We start from the raw sequence: 15,544 nt of genomic DNA, 5'->3' as shown, positions 1-15,544 counted from the left end.
GTTCTTAGAAGCTAACATTACAGATGATTATTGCAACCACTAATGGTAGCGTTTGGAAAACAGGAGGTGGTTACAGAGTAGTAGGGGACATTTAAAATGTACAAGTATACGTTTTCAGGGCTTTCTATCTGCACATTTAAAACTGCAACAGGCTAAAGTGAAGGAAAAGATGCCGAATCTGCTGAAGTTAAAAAAGAATGCAGCCTCCTGCCTTTATAAAGGTGTGTCAGGCACGGTGAGGCAATGGTGGCCATGACACACTGCTGAGATTTAACAGTGGGTTTGGCTCAGCACTAGTCTAGAGCAGAAAGGGCTGTTACAGCTGATAGTGAATAACTAGAATGTTGAGTTCCTGGCAGGCTGGGAGCCTTTCCTGTTCATTTTTGCATCCCCAGTGTCAGTGACATGCTATGTACACAGCAAACTGGTTGAAATAAAACGAAGCAATGCAGGAATGACTGTAAGAATGAGTAAATGGTGGGAGTTAAAGAGAAAGTGCTTTCAGTTAGAAAAAGTCTTAATACTCTCTAGTTCCTTCAATCTATGACTACTTAAGATCTTTATTAAAGTAAACTCAAATCTAAACCATTCTTTAGCGAAGGAGACACCTAATAAAAGTTAATATTCTGCTTAGGTCATAATGGTTTATTTATGTAACTATTCTCAATTGGAGCTCTTTTAAATATCAAAAGGGTACAGGAAAAAAAACCCCAACAATTAGCCTTGGAAATGAAAGTAAACACAAGTACAATTTATCATTACTGGCTGCACCCCTTTGATATGCTAATTTCCCAAGTAAAGACAGCAGCTATTAAACAAGCCCCTATGTACTGAATGTCAATATAGGTACAAACTACCAATTAACTAATTGCTGATAGACATTAGCTGCACAATAAATATTACAAAACACAGATCACATAGGAAAACTAAAAAACCCATTGTATTTCTCAATTCAAAAGGCTTACAACAAAGCTATAACCATTACTAGCAAAATCAGTTTATAGACATAAGAATTATAAAGAAGCTATTATACAGTATGTCAAAAATCAAAAAGAACCATTTTGAGCTATATTTAAATGGTATTAAACTAGACCCAGGATTAATCATGATTCCTAGTGTGACTAAAAACTAGGTCTGGTAGGCACCTCATTATACAAAAGCTCTGAGTTTTTTCAAAGCTATAGGCAAATTAATTACATTTCCAAAACAGAATCTTTTAAAAATCATCCTAAAAGAGGTTTATATTTATAAGGTCCCAGTATTTTGATAATATAGATTCATCATCACATTACATAAACTTAGGTTTTTCCAAGTCAAGTGTTTTTAAGAAAACAAGACCCTCACGGCGCTACCATTCTTGCATTTAACAAAGGAAAACATACATTATGTAACGAGAGAAAAAACAAAGCAGGAAAAGGGGATAAGGAGTAGGGAGGGACCGTAAGGAGGGAATGGAAGCTTAGAGCGGGTGGTTAGAGACAGCCTTATGGCGACTCAGTAGTCGCCTCTCATTACTTAAGAGTGGAGATTTAGGATTTAAAAATCCTCGACTCACTGTTTTATATACCAACATCAACAAACCCAATCAAAATTTGAGTTTGGATTCTATTAGCGTTAAGACATGGCAATAAATATTCTAGAAGTAGAATTAAATCTATGCAGAAGACCGAAGGACAGGAAAATGCTGTACATAAGTCAAGACCTTGGTCTCACTGTTTAAGGGGATCTCTCTGTCTAGTAATGACACAGCTCATCTTGGAAATCGGGTCATTTCCTTTTCATCAAAGTGCTGGGAAATATATAAGTACCAGATGAAGCAGTATAGTCAGAAAGCAAAACAAATCCAAAGTGAGGAGCACAGCTGAGGAAGAAGGAGAAATAGGTCCCATGTCTGGCCCTTTTGCCTACTGATGCGACCCAAGCCCTGAGCCACCTCCTCTCCATGTAGCAGGGATGGCAGTGCTGGGCAGGAGTCCAGAAGGCATGGGTACAGCCTACCTCCACCACAAACTGAGTTCTTGGCTAAAAAGTCCTTTGATATTTTGGTATCTCTTATGAAGACTGCGTATAAGCAAGTTACTTCTGTTTTGGTTTCTCCGAATGGAAATGGCAGTAAAAAGAGTCTCCTGTGTAGTCCAGACAAACTTGGTCACTTCCCATGCATTTTACTATATCTTCACTAACACGTTTTACACTCACCATTTCCCTTATCAAGAAGTTCTTTCTCTCCTTTTCTTAATTGGTGTGTTTTTAATTTCTTTAACTGTGACTGTAAATTCACTTGTTCCATTAAGATTCCTTTCAGCTGCAAACTGATCTGTGTCTGCCTTTGGTAGTTTTCAGCATGTAGCTTCCTACATTGCCCAAGCTGTTTAAGTAGTATATATTTCATACTCCAAATAGACTGTGGATTTCTTGAGGGCAGGGTGGAACTCTCATACTTCCTAGTATGTCCAATAATAGCAGCTCACAGTTATTCAGTGTTTACTCAATAGTCACTCTGCCTAGTGCTTTATGTGCATTATCTCATATAGTCATAACAATCTCATAAGGTAGGTACTATTATTATACATTTGCAGTTGAAGAAACTAAGGCTGAGAGAGATAAAATGGTGAAGGTGAATTCTGAACCCATGTATGTTGACTCAGAACCTGGACTCTTTAACTATGATGCTATACCCCCTAGCACACTGCTGGGCGCAAAGAAGAAGAGACTCAGTATCAATGCTCAGAGAAGGGTATAAAAAACTTGGAAACCCACAAGCAAAAAAGGTATCAGAGATTTGCTATACATTTACTTGTTCTCCTGGTGTCTAAATCCTGTATGCTCCAAAAGACCACGAGCAACTTAAGGAACCATTTCTTATTCCTTTTTTACCCGAAATAGACTATCTCACCTGCACCAGACACAATGAGTATTCAAAACAAACTGAGAAGTATGTGCTTTATGTGTTTTAATATTTGCTTTTAAAAAAAGAACCCTCATACACTGCTGGTGGGACTGCAAATTGGTACAGCCACTATGGAAAACAGTATGGAGGTTCCTCAAAAAACTAAGAATTGATCTATCATATGATCCAGCAATCCCTCTACTGGGTATTTACCCCAAAGACGTGAAAACTCATATCCAAAAAGGTGTTTTCACACCAATAATAATGTTCATAGCAGCATTATTCACAGTGGCCAGGACATGGAAGCAACCAAAGTGTCCTATGATAGATGATTGGATAAAGAAGCTGTGGTACATATATACAATGGAATATTACTCGGCCATAAGAAGAGATGAAATATTGCCATTTGCGACAACATGGATAGACCTTGAGATAATCATGCTAAGCGAAATAAGCCAGACAGAAAAAGTTGAAAACCACATGATATCACTTATATGTGGGATGTAAACCTAAAAGCAACAAATGAACAGGACAAACAAACAAAGACTCATGGACATAGACTATAGACTAGTGGTTACCAGATGTGGGGAGGAGAGGGGAGGTAGATGGGGTAAAAGGGGTCAAATATGTGGTGACAGAAAGAAATCTAACTATGGGCAGTGAACATACAATGCAAAATATATATTTCTTACTGTTGAATTGTAAAAAGAATTAATTAAACATTGAAAAACTTTGTTTTTAGAAACTATGGAGCAAGAAATTAAGATTCTTAAGAGTAAATGGACTAAAAATCATAAAGATCACTATGCCAAATAAAATGCATCCGTTTGTCATCTTTATCCAGATTCAGTTAAGGAAGGAAGATAGTTTCTCTAAAAACACTGATGAGGACGGTGGCGTTCTTAACCATTAAATCAACCTTCCTTTAATTATGTATGGTTAGGCACATTCTATGATTAACTATATTCAGTGAAATAAGAAGAGCTGATTGTCAGGTCAGGAAAGGATAACTGCAAACGTTCTGGAAATAGCGAGGGTGAGTCAAGGACACCAGGATAGAGCTGTTGTCACCTACCCATGTGTTGCAAAAGTGACATCTTGAGTTCATTACTACTAGATGTCATGATATAGTATGGTGTTAGGGTTTGTTAAAATGTATACCTTGCTTATTATTTTCATAAACAAAGACTACTTCATTGCTCTCATTTATGCAGGAATCTCCTTGTAAAGCTGTACTTACCCTAATATGCTGGTTATAGCTTCTGTTTATAAAGCTAAATTGAAACACATGTTGTACAAATAAAGTTTGAGGGGGGAAATCCTGGCTCTTTTAAAATAACGATGATCAAGATTTTGTTGGTCAAGTACTGTCCCATCGGTTATTACACCTAAGAGACACAGCCACCTTGAGAACCACCGACTTCCTTTGAATAGTCACAGCTCTAGAAGATGTGTGAAATGGAGCCTTCCCTCCAGGAGGCCAGCGGAGGGTGAAGGGGAGCCTCTGCAGTGCGGCCTGGGGCCTCACTGAAAGCAAATGGTGTTTTCCTGCTACCACCACCTTCTCTAAAAATTCACCAATGTTTTTACAGAAAGAATCTGGAGTGTGGGGTTTTCTCTGTTGCTCTAACATTGTCTTCTTAATGAGTCCAATAAGAAGCTGAGCTTAGTTAAATATGCAATTGTTTTACAAATCATATTGAATCACAACTTCAAGCATCTCTGGGTTGTGATTTTTACCCACATCTACTAATACAAACCTTGTGCCAGACTTTTATCCAAGAGCCCAACAAAACAAATTAAAATAACAGTGAGTTTTATTTAAGCACGTACAGAACAAATATGAACATCATTTACTTGACCACATCTCCATTGTGTCTCTATAATTTAAAGGTAGATAAAGCATTTATATAAATAGTTTATATAGCTTTTTGAAAGAAAAAGAAAAACACAGATTTAAAGTGGTAGTCGACATAGTGGACATCTCTGATGTTGCTATCTGTCACGTTCTCTTTTCCTGAGAAGCCCCTCTCTCTTCTAGTCCCCAACCCAAGGCCCCGATCCCCCCCAATCCCCCCAATCCTTATAGCTCCTGATGAAGCTGCCTATTCCTATCCCCTGGGAACAGCTGATGGGTGCAGGGAGAGGCCAGTTTTCCCCTCAAGATTTGTGAACTTGGGGGCCAAGTGTAGGCCAGTCCCTTTGCAGAGACAAAAACAAAAACAAAAACAAACTGTCACTAGCCATATTTCTCATACATGAAAGAGGCTGAGCTATCGTGTGAGAAAATAAAGCCAACACACCGAGAGAAGCAGAGAGGAGAGGAGAGAGAATCCCGATACCATTCACATCCTTAGTCTCTGTGGTTCTCGGGCCAACTGTGTCCTGCTCCTATTGTGGTTTGGTTATTCAACTTTCTCCTGGCTTTGGAAAGCTAATAAATTGCAATACATGCTTAAGCTGGTTTGAAGTGGTTTTCCTTCACTTATAACCAACATTTTCTCTTGTAAAATATTAAACTAACAGATGATAACCGTGGAAAATCAAAATCTGCAGAATTCCATGCTAATGAGAGACTTTCATCCCTGGGTTATTTGAATACTCGTTACACACTATGAAATGCCAGGCCCTAATCAGAACCTAAAAAAGGACTTTTAGGACAAAGATGATCTGCGTGCCTCCACACATGCCAGATGCACACTTTGCTAAATCGATCTGCCTGCAGCTCCAGGCTCTGGCTGCAGTTAGGTTATTTCCCTGGACTTACTGCTTCCCATCCCGGTGGACCTGAAACAGCACAGTAAACCACAATGGGCCTTAGATGGATACCCCCAAAACCTCACCCAACGAACAAACAGATAGTAGAGGTGCCAATGCTAAAGGCAGAAAATCCATAGCAGCATGCCATGTGAATACATGAAATGTTTTGCAAGTTCGTAAGGCAACTTAAAAACTGCACAAAAATGGTGATCTACTAGCTATAGAAATAGATTTTTTTTTTGCAAAGAGTTTACATGTTTTGGTTTTTCCATATGATATGCTAAATGTAGGCACTACAGAAAGCAACAGGTTTGCACAGCTTTGGCAAGTGTATATGAAAGTGCTGAGCGCAGAACCAGGCATGAAGAAAGCGCTTAATAAATGTTAGTTTCACTTCTCTTGCTCCTTCCAGACTGTTGGTCTGATATCTCCATTACCATGCTGTTCCTCCTACTATTAAAGTTATACCCTATCCTTTCCTCTCCAGGTTGCTTTGCATCATGGAGTTTAGAGATTCTCCCCAGGTGGTTCTGTGTGCGAGGACAGAAGGGAAAGGCATTCTAGAAGCACAAAACACCTTTGCACCCACCCAACCACCCACGAGCAAGTTACATGGCTCACACTCCCTGGCGCCCATGGCAACTAGGCAATTGGTTACTTCCAAGTTATTTCAGCCACCTGGCACCAAATCCTCATCACCCAGAGACAATCACAAACCACAGGTGTTAAAATAGAGAATGGAGCCTACAAGACTCTCTCCTTGAAGTAATCAGGGACCTCTGATTAGCATATTGATGTTATCTGCAGAACCTAAAGGGCATCTAGGAACTCTAGAAAAAATGAGCCATATCCCTCCATATTCCACCGGGATGGAACTGGCTAGAGAGATAGTTCCCATGGAGAAAATGAGCTCCGAGAAGCAGAGTGACTACTGCACCTTTCTCCCAGCCTTGAAAGCCCTCACCTGTCTACATGGGCCTGGTATTCAAGTCCCTTCGAGGTATTCTTTCCAACCTCATTTTTCCACTACCCCTGTAGACACAGCCTAACTGCAGCAGGTGCCCATACTCCATCATGTTACTCCATCATGTCTACTCTGCCACTCGATCCTGAATGCCCAGCATCCCCCAACCCCATGTCCCCCAATTCTACCTGTTTTTTAAAGTCCCATTCAGATGCCATGTCCTCCCATAAGATCTCCTTGATCTCACCCTCTGATGTAATGGTGTCTCCTCCGAAATCCTACAGGTCTTTATCTACACCCTTTATATGATAACATGTCATTGTTTCCCTTGTGTTTTAAAGTTATTTACATATATGCTCTTATCATTTTCTGATTGAGTTCCTTAAGAGCAGTAACTTTAATTCATTTTTGTATTCCCGGTACCCAGTATGGTGCCTAACACAAAAATAGGCACCCAATAAATATTTGATGAACAAACATACAAATGTCTGTATGAAAGAATGACTACACATGCTTGCCAGTAATGGGTTTGACAAGCAGACTTCCCTAGTAGAAACAACAGAGGTCTATGTAAATTATTAACTTGACTTTCCATTATAGAGCAATCGGTGGAAATCTGGGCAGAATGAGCCATTAAGCCTTGGATTCAGAGCATCCCCTGGAATAAAAAGAAAACTCAAGTTCGAACATTTAACTTTGAGAGATCAAATCCTACAGAAAGGTAAGAGCAATTTTTTTTTTGCCATTTCTGATAAATTTCCAAACAACATACCATGTGCTGTCACTAAGTCAATACTCATTTATGATTTAGCTACTAGTATAAGACACTTTGATAAACACAATAAGGAAAAAAATTGCAAGAATCAGTCTCCCAACTCAAAAAGGCAGATGAGAAAAGTTAGTTTCTTCTCCTTCAATAAGAGATCCTATAAGACAGTACATGATCAATTGTCAAAAGCTAAAAACCTCAACAGTTGTTTCTGTGTACCGAGAATGAATTCATCGCACTCTTCCCTGGCATTAGGCTTTTACAAGAGAGGAGATAAAGCAGGAGAGTAATAGGTATTCCAAGATGAAAAATGTAAAACTTCTAAAAGTGGTAAAAGGGGAAGAGGCTCTGGCTTTCCCAGCTTGCGTGATGTTAAATAGCAAGCTTTGGATGTTTTCCAAAGAAGACAGTTCTACCTCTTCCATATTTCAGACTACCTAGTTCAAAAACACTGAGACAGAGGACCAATACCAGATCTGAGATGCAAGTGTGGCATAACATTTGTGAACACCAGAAGCTGAAGCATGGATAAATGGAGCCTTGCTATTCAGACCAACAGCATCAGCTTCACCTGGGGAATACTTAAATTCTTAGGTGATTTGTATGCATATTAGAGTTTGAGAAGTGCTTAAAGTTAAAGAACTGGTGTTTAAGGAAAAGAACGTGAATCCAAAGATGAAGATAGACCTGAGAAGCAATGGACTGAGATACCCATCCTGTATTAAACAGAAGGAGAACAGAGGCACTGTGATGTTTACACTGGGCGAGGACAGTGGAAGATAACTTAGATGTTTAGGATTTAAAAATAAATATCTACAGCATATTCCGAAAACTTAGAGTTAAATGGAGGAAAGGATCACGGTGGAAACTGGAGAGTACAATAAGGTATTACGCAAACATTCTTACAACTGGCCACAGCAGTATGCTATGGAGGAGCCAGAGAAAGGGGGCGGGCGGAGAGAGCTGGCATTGCTGAGACTGTCTCCTTTGGGTCAATGATATTGGTGAAATTGTGCCATAGTTATAATGACATAAATGAAAGGTAAATAAAATCATAGACTGTTAAAGGTCAAAAGGACCCTTTAGAGGTATGGTCCAGTGGTTGTTACTACCCTGTATTCAGAGAACTAGGGATCATGTGTGTGTCTTAAGAGAATGTGTCTTAAGAGCAGCTACTATTCTGTTTTGTATACTGGGTACTGGGAGAAAGATTTCATTTGCATAAAGGTTTCCAGCATATTAAAAATAAAGTTTGTAACCATTGATTCTAACTAACACCCACACTTCACAGATTTACAGATGGAGAAACTGAGATAAGGGAAGTGAATTGTCTAATGTGTATAGCTAATTAGTCATAGGGCTGAAACCAAAACCCATGACTGCTGATTCCTACATCAATGCCTTTTTTCACTATATCATTCTGCTATATCCAAATTTCCTTTGAAAACGCGTGTCACTTACTAAATGAGGTCTGTGTGAATCAAAAAGGAAATGTACGATCCAAAGAGGAGGGAGTTATGAAGAGTAGGAAGATTCATATGACGAAGAACATATTGTATTAAAAGCTCCAAAAATGAAAAAAACTATAAATGTTGGACTTAGCATAACTAGTGAGTGGGTAGCTTTGTTATTTTAGAACTTTACTAAGTATAGAAGTGCTGACGTCCAGATTTAGAAGAACTATAAATTGAGTTAGACTTTATCATTGACTTGGGTTAGACTTTATCATTGACTTGGGTTCTTTAACTTCTAAACTAATAACAGGTTTAAGAAAGACCAATTGGCGACCATTTGCATAAGTTTTGTACTTATGAACAGAAATCGTGACATTTCACGATGCATAAATGATGATGAAAGTATCGAAGCCTCCTAGCAAGTTGCAATTCTCCAGGGAAGCTATTAACAGCTTAACATTTCTGGTTCAACTTACTGAAAAAAGTTTTTATACTAAATACGCATGAAAGAATGCAATTAAGATAGCAAACTAGGTTGAGCCCGTTAGTTTCCTGGGTTTCTTGGGCCTATTACTTACTGAATCAAATACTGGTAGGTGTACAAGAAAGCTTGTACAACAATCCAAAACAGGTTTCACAAACTATGTTAAACAAACTATGTTTAAAAACAATACAACAGAAAAACAAACAAACAAAAAAACAACAACAAAAACCTTGCAAAGCCTCAATAGAGTAAACCAAGCTTTTCCCTCAGATAAACCATGGCTGGACCCATGATTGCCTAAGCAGCCTGGACAACATACGTTAAGATTTTTAAAATTTTCTTCTGTCTTTAATTACTTCTTTTGTCCTTCCATACTGAATATACTTTTGGGGCCAACCTCAGGATTTAATCATTCATTCATTCTACAAACATGTAATAATGCCCCACTATGTCTTAGGCACCACCTAGAAGGCACTAGAAACACATGGCCTCAAAACCTTCGCAGTCAAGTAGGAAAAATAAACAAGTAAGCTGACCATTAGGTTAGGTTAAAATTGTAGAGATAAGATTAGAAAAAAGGTGTGTTAGAAGAGGGGGGTAAACTATGGCAGGGCAAAGAAGGGGTGCTAAAGAGAAGGCGAACCTGGTTGTCTCATATGGCTTTTCAAAAAGAACATAATGTTTTCAGTTGGGAAAAATCCAAGTGCTCTAAAGGAATAAAAAGTATAAGGTAGTGGAAGAAAGAGAGAATAGCACATGGAAAGACAACAAAGTACAGAGGCACACAGCACATTCAGGGCACTATTCAGGAAGGCTAAAAAAATAGTGGATACTAGGGAGGAGCAGTGAAAGCTGAAGCTGGGCAAGTTTAAGGGCCCAATTGTAAACAACCTTGATGCATTTAAGCTAAGGAGCTTGTTTTAAGGGCAAGAGAAAAGGGATCAGATTGTTTTAGAAAGAGTATTCTAACAGCTTGGAAGGGATGGACTGAAGGATGGCAAGGCTGACTGTGGGCGGGGGAGGGCGGTCTACAGCAGTCCAGAGCAGAGTGAGAAGGATATTCCCATAGAAAGGCAACTCGGTGCAGTCAGAGCTCAAGCGGAGTGAGGAAGGTGTCCACACAAAGGAAAGGCAGTAGCAACAACAGGACACTGGTTACAAACAGGGGGATGCATACAGTATATACTACTCGTGTAACTCATCGTAGTTTATTTGTTCATTTTTTTTCTTTTTTGGCATGGGTAAACAGAAGGTGACTGTTGGACCCTTTTTATATGGAGGCTCCTGTCTTTCCATTCTAGGAAATTATCTTCTATTTTTTCTTTGAAATGTTTGTCCATTTTGTTTTCTTTATTCTTTTCCTCTAGAAGCCTAGTTTGTTGGGTATTGGACTTCTGGATTTGATTTTTTTTTTTCCTTTTATTTTCTTATGTCTCCACTGGTTCCCTTTGCTTTTTTTGATTCTTCTTTCTGGGGGATATCTTTGACTTTATCTTCAATATTTCCACTGAATTTTTAAATTCTGCTATCATTTTTAGGATATTCTGGGGTTTTTTAAAATTTTAATTATTGAATTTTAATTATTTTCTCTTGAGTTCCTTCTTTTTTTATATTGGAGGCTTTCCTCAAAAGCCTATCTAACTATATATTATAATAATATATTAAGGATAACCAGATCTGGATTTCTCACCTTCGGAGATGGAAGTTACAAATATGTCTAAAGAGAGAAATAGAACAAATCCAGCGTACTGAACTGGAATTGGAGGTATCAATATGAACATGGTTGTTGAACATACACAGATAGATAAAGAAATAATATTGAGCATCAAAGTAAACAATAATGGTAACTGACTATAATCCATTAAATAACATGTGAAGCCTTGAGTTCATACTGCTATAAACAAATAAATTTAAAGTTTATTGAAAAATAGGATATTTAGAAAGTTTCAGGGGATCTCCGCACAAAATACCAATTACAAAGGGGACGAAAAGTAAGTTTATAGTGGACAGCCTTACAGACACCACCTTGAACAAATTATTAAGGTGAATACTTAGTCGGTAATCAGTGAAACAGACAGACTGTGTCACTTACAAGGGGAATGAGAAGAACACAGCAGCACCTTTGTGATATGCCTGCCACGTATGCATAAAAAGAATCCAGTCATGATGGATATCAGGCAAACCCATACTGAGAGGCATTTTTATAAAACTGGCTTATAATATTCAGAAATGTTGTGAATGTTAAGGAAAAACTGAGGAACCATTACAGATTGAAGAGACAAAACAACTGAATGAAACACATTCTAAACAAAATTCTGCTAAGAAAATCATTAGGGCAATTGGTAAAATTTGAATGAAGCCTTAGAATTGGATGGTAGTATTATATCAATGTCAATTTCCTGATTTTTACGGCTATATTATGATTATGTAGGAGAACATACTTATTTATAAGAAATACACTACAGTATTTAGAGGTGAAGGGTATCACATCAGCAACTTCCTCTCAAATGATTTTAAGAAGTGCTTTGTACTGTTCTTATATTCCTATTACAAATGTAAAATTGTTTCAAAATTTTTTAAAAAGAAAAGAATTAGAAGACCAGACCATATAAACGTTCTGTAGAGAAGCTGGAATATTATATCGGAAACCCACATGCTTTAAAGTTTTATGGTACATATTTATACTTAATTGCATAATAAAATACATATAATTCTCAAATCATAACATGGGTTTAGTAACTTCTGCAAATACTGCTATTTTCCCCCAAATTAAGGAATCTTGCCAGGTTTGATTATAGCTACCTACCTGGAATGGCTGACCTCCACCTTATCCTGGAGTCAAGATCTGATGCCTAAAGTAGTCAAACCTATGTTAGCAGTGCTTCTATACAAAAGTGCTTAAGAAGGCTTATTTCTGTCTGGGTGCTACACCTAAATGTATATCAATAACAACCCTTTAAGATAAATACTATTATCATCTCTGTCTTGCAGGCTTAAAAATTTCTGAGATAATACAAAAGGCCCAGTCTTTGACTAGTGAGTGGAGCACTGGAAACAAACTCAGTCTCTCCTCTAACTCACAGCCCATGCTTTTCCCACTGAAATCCAGTAGCTGGCTACACACAAGGCACCAGGCTATTCACTGTGGGAGAAACAAAAGTAAATGAGATATGTCCTCAGAGAAGTATTTCTGCCTTCTCCCCTTTATGCTATAGTTGGAATCTTCTGCCTCATACATCTTGCCATGACTTCCCCCATCCTAGTTTTTATCATGGGGTGAATTCAGGGAAACTATTTATTCTACCTTTTCCATCACTAAAGAGATGTTATAACAATTCCGAAGATTTACAAAATGTGCCTTCGAATATAAAAGTAAAAAAGTCCTCTCTTAATGTACTGTGTTAAATGAGTTTACTGAGTTTATAATGAACTCTTAATCAGCTAAAAATGAAAAGAACAAATGATAGAGAAAGATATAAAGAAATGAGAATTACTTCTGAATAATTTGATGTTGGATAAGAAAGCCAAAGACAAATCCAGAAAATGTTAAGCGTTCTGGGATAGTGAACTGCTTACTCCTAGACTTTGAATGTTTCACTTGATGTAAGAGATCACCAAAGAAACTCTCAGAAATAATGGCCATGCCCCTGACTAGAAAAAAATGGGACTACTGCTCTCTGAAGAAGCAATGGGACCTTGACTTCAAGTATCTCTGTGAAGGTTATGGTATTCTTCTCACTTCAGCAATGGTTAAAAGAAACTGCTAGGTAAAAGCAGAGAGAAGAGAATAAGATGTCACTTTATTAAGTCAATAATGAATTCCCTTAACCAAGCTCATAATACAAAATATGATATGCTTAATATCATTTCTGCAATTCTGATTTATCCATCTGGAACACTGGTCTCAGTAGAATTCTGAGAAGCTTATATGTATTGAGCAAATTATCCCATAAAACAAATATTCTAAACTTCAAGATAGCATATAAGGAACCTCATTATTACTTTAAAAGCTTTATGGAAAAGGCAAAAGAAGGCTTGTTTGTAGATTATTCAAACATAATTTAGAAATTACTTTAATACAGGAACATATAGGCAAATTCAAGATGGCTATGTTTCTCGTTGTCAGTACTGTGTCAGGGAGGTTAGTGGCTTTGGTTTACCTCCAATTGGTCTCTCTTAAAAACACCAACTTGAATCTATTCCTGGAATTGCTCTGACCTCCCCTAGTATTTCATCCTCTCACACACAATAATACACAGGGAACAGTGGTAATATGTGAAACGAGTTCAAAGATCCCAAAGTGGAAGACATTGTTTTCCTGCATCCTACCTACTGTAACTGAAAACTGGGAATTTACTGGAATTGAGGATTTATTATGAGTCAGATGGTTGATAGCCTTTCCAACCAAAACATCTGCTCTACAAAGGCACAACTGCTATAATCCATTTCCTCTTGGATCTGGAGAATGACCAAGTTATAGCTTAGCCCTTTCCTTAAAGACACAGGGACTTGAAATGAGAAATGAAATAAAAGCAGACCTCTACATCACCTTCCAACTTCCACTACTTTCTTTGATGGTGTTAAAAATATAATATGAGAATTAACATAATTTTCGAACATTAAAAAATTGCAATCAGCTCAGTGGAATAACCAAGAACTTTATCAGATCATTGGAATTTATAGCAGCACAGCTGAAACCAATTCTTTCTTTAGTATTTAAGGAAAGAAGGAACATGTATTACCCAAACACAGTGGGAAAAGGATTTGTTGTTCATTCATTCATTCATTCATTCATTCTTTCAACAAATATTTACTGAACACTGCTATGTGACAGTTTCTATTCTAGGAACAAGTGGTGAACAAGCTAGATAATGGCCTACCTCTTGGAGCTTACTTTTCAACAGGGAATAACAAACAACAAACAATAAGCCAAGTCATAAATAGTCTTCAAAGCACTACAGCTTTCCAATGGTCTATTTGTTACGACTGGCACCAAGGTTTTTCCAGCAACTATAAGTGATAAGATAGTTTACAGGGACCTTACTCGAGGGCAGTGGTTCAAATTCTGGTGTTTGTTAAAAAACCCAACCCCTGGAGATTATAATTCAGTAAGTGTGGGTGGGCCAAGGAATCTGAACATTTTTTTTAACCTACCAGGAGACTGAACTGCCCACCACCCAGGTTTGCGGTCTATTGCCCTAGAGTACTGACCTCCAAACATCTAAAATCATATCCCATCAGTAAAAAAATGTTTGAATTCCACATCAATATGTCTACATGTATTTCCTCATAAGCTATATACATGAACTCTGTACTAACACATTATGAACACCATAAAGCATGTACAAACAGTAGAAATTCTAAAAGGGTGAGCTAAAAACAAATACAGTATAAACAAAAATTTTCCCCCAACTGGGGTGGCTGCCTGCACAGACTGCAGCTTACTACTTGCTATATGGGGCACACTAGGAGGCCTACAGGCTCCTCGTATGGACCAGGGCCTTGCAGGACACCAGTCCTGTCCAAAACATCCATGAAATATTTGGCCCATGGCAAAAAGTCCTTGAAATTTGGTCCTATCCAAAATGTCCATGAGCATATTTGGTCCACACCAAATGGTCCTCAATATCAGGTCCTGACCCAAACATCCATTAGAAAATGTCCCTGGGTTCAAAGGGCCCATCATGGTTATTTCTACTTTTGGTTTATAAGATTAATACATCAAAAATACTATCTTGTTTTATTGGTCCAATGATTCTGTTGTGGCTGTACTGCCAATAATAACCCTTCTTGCTTTAGTAGCCTAGCACATGGGGTTAGGGAGATGGTCGGGGTTCAAATTTTTCAGAACAAGATTTATATTAACTATGGACCAAGCGTCTCCATAGGCATTTTGGACAGGATCAAATTTCAAAGACCTCTTGGGATGAACCACGGACATTTTGGACAGGCCCAAATGACCACTAATCAGACCATGGAGAAGGACAACCACAAGGGTGGTCCTCTGAATCACAGCCTGGGAAGACACACTCTGTGTCAGCCCTCACTGAGTTCCATAAACTTACAGAAACATCAGTTCTAGCACAGGTGAGAGAATTAGCAGAACAGCATTAGATTATAATCATCTCAGTTACAGGTATTTGGGAGACCCTGCTTCACTCTACCTGCTAATTCATACCTGCCAGTCCTTGTTAATATACATTAAGTATGGAAAATCCGGACC

General features: G+C 38.1%; 1 protein-coding gene and 1 long non-coding RNA gene across 2 annotated transcripts in view; one reads left to right on the top strand and one right to left on the bottom strand.

Annotated features, from left to right (window-relative positions):
- Positions 1 to 15,544, bottom strand: part of BABAM2 (BRISC and BRCA1 A complex member 2) — a 349,865-nt gene that overhangs the window by 172,347 nt on the left and 161,974 nt on the right. The window lies entirely within an intron of this gene.
- LOC112478473 lies at positions 7,252 to 8,458 on the top strand. Its single transcript, XR_003045857.1, has 2 exons — positions 7,252 to 7,335; positions 7,816 to 8,458. It is a non-coding gene; the product is annotated as an uncharacterized LOC112478473 (long non-coding RNA).

Source organism: Pteropus alecto, unplaced genomic scaffold, assembly GCF_000325575.1.
Source record: "Pteropus alecto unplaced genomic scaffold, ASM32557v1 scaffold61, whole genome shotgun sequence".
Lineage (NCBI taxonomy): Eukaryota > Metazoa > Chordata > Mammalia > Chiroptera > Pteropodidae > Pteropus > Pteropus alecto.
Note: the sequence above shows the minus strand (reverse complement) of the source record. Positions and strands in the feature narration are given on the sequence as shown.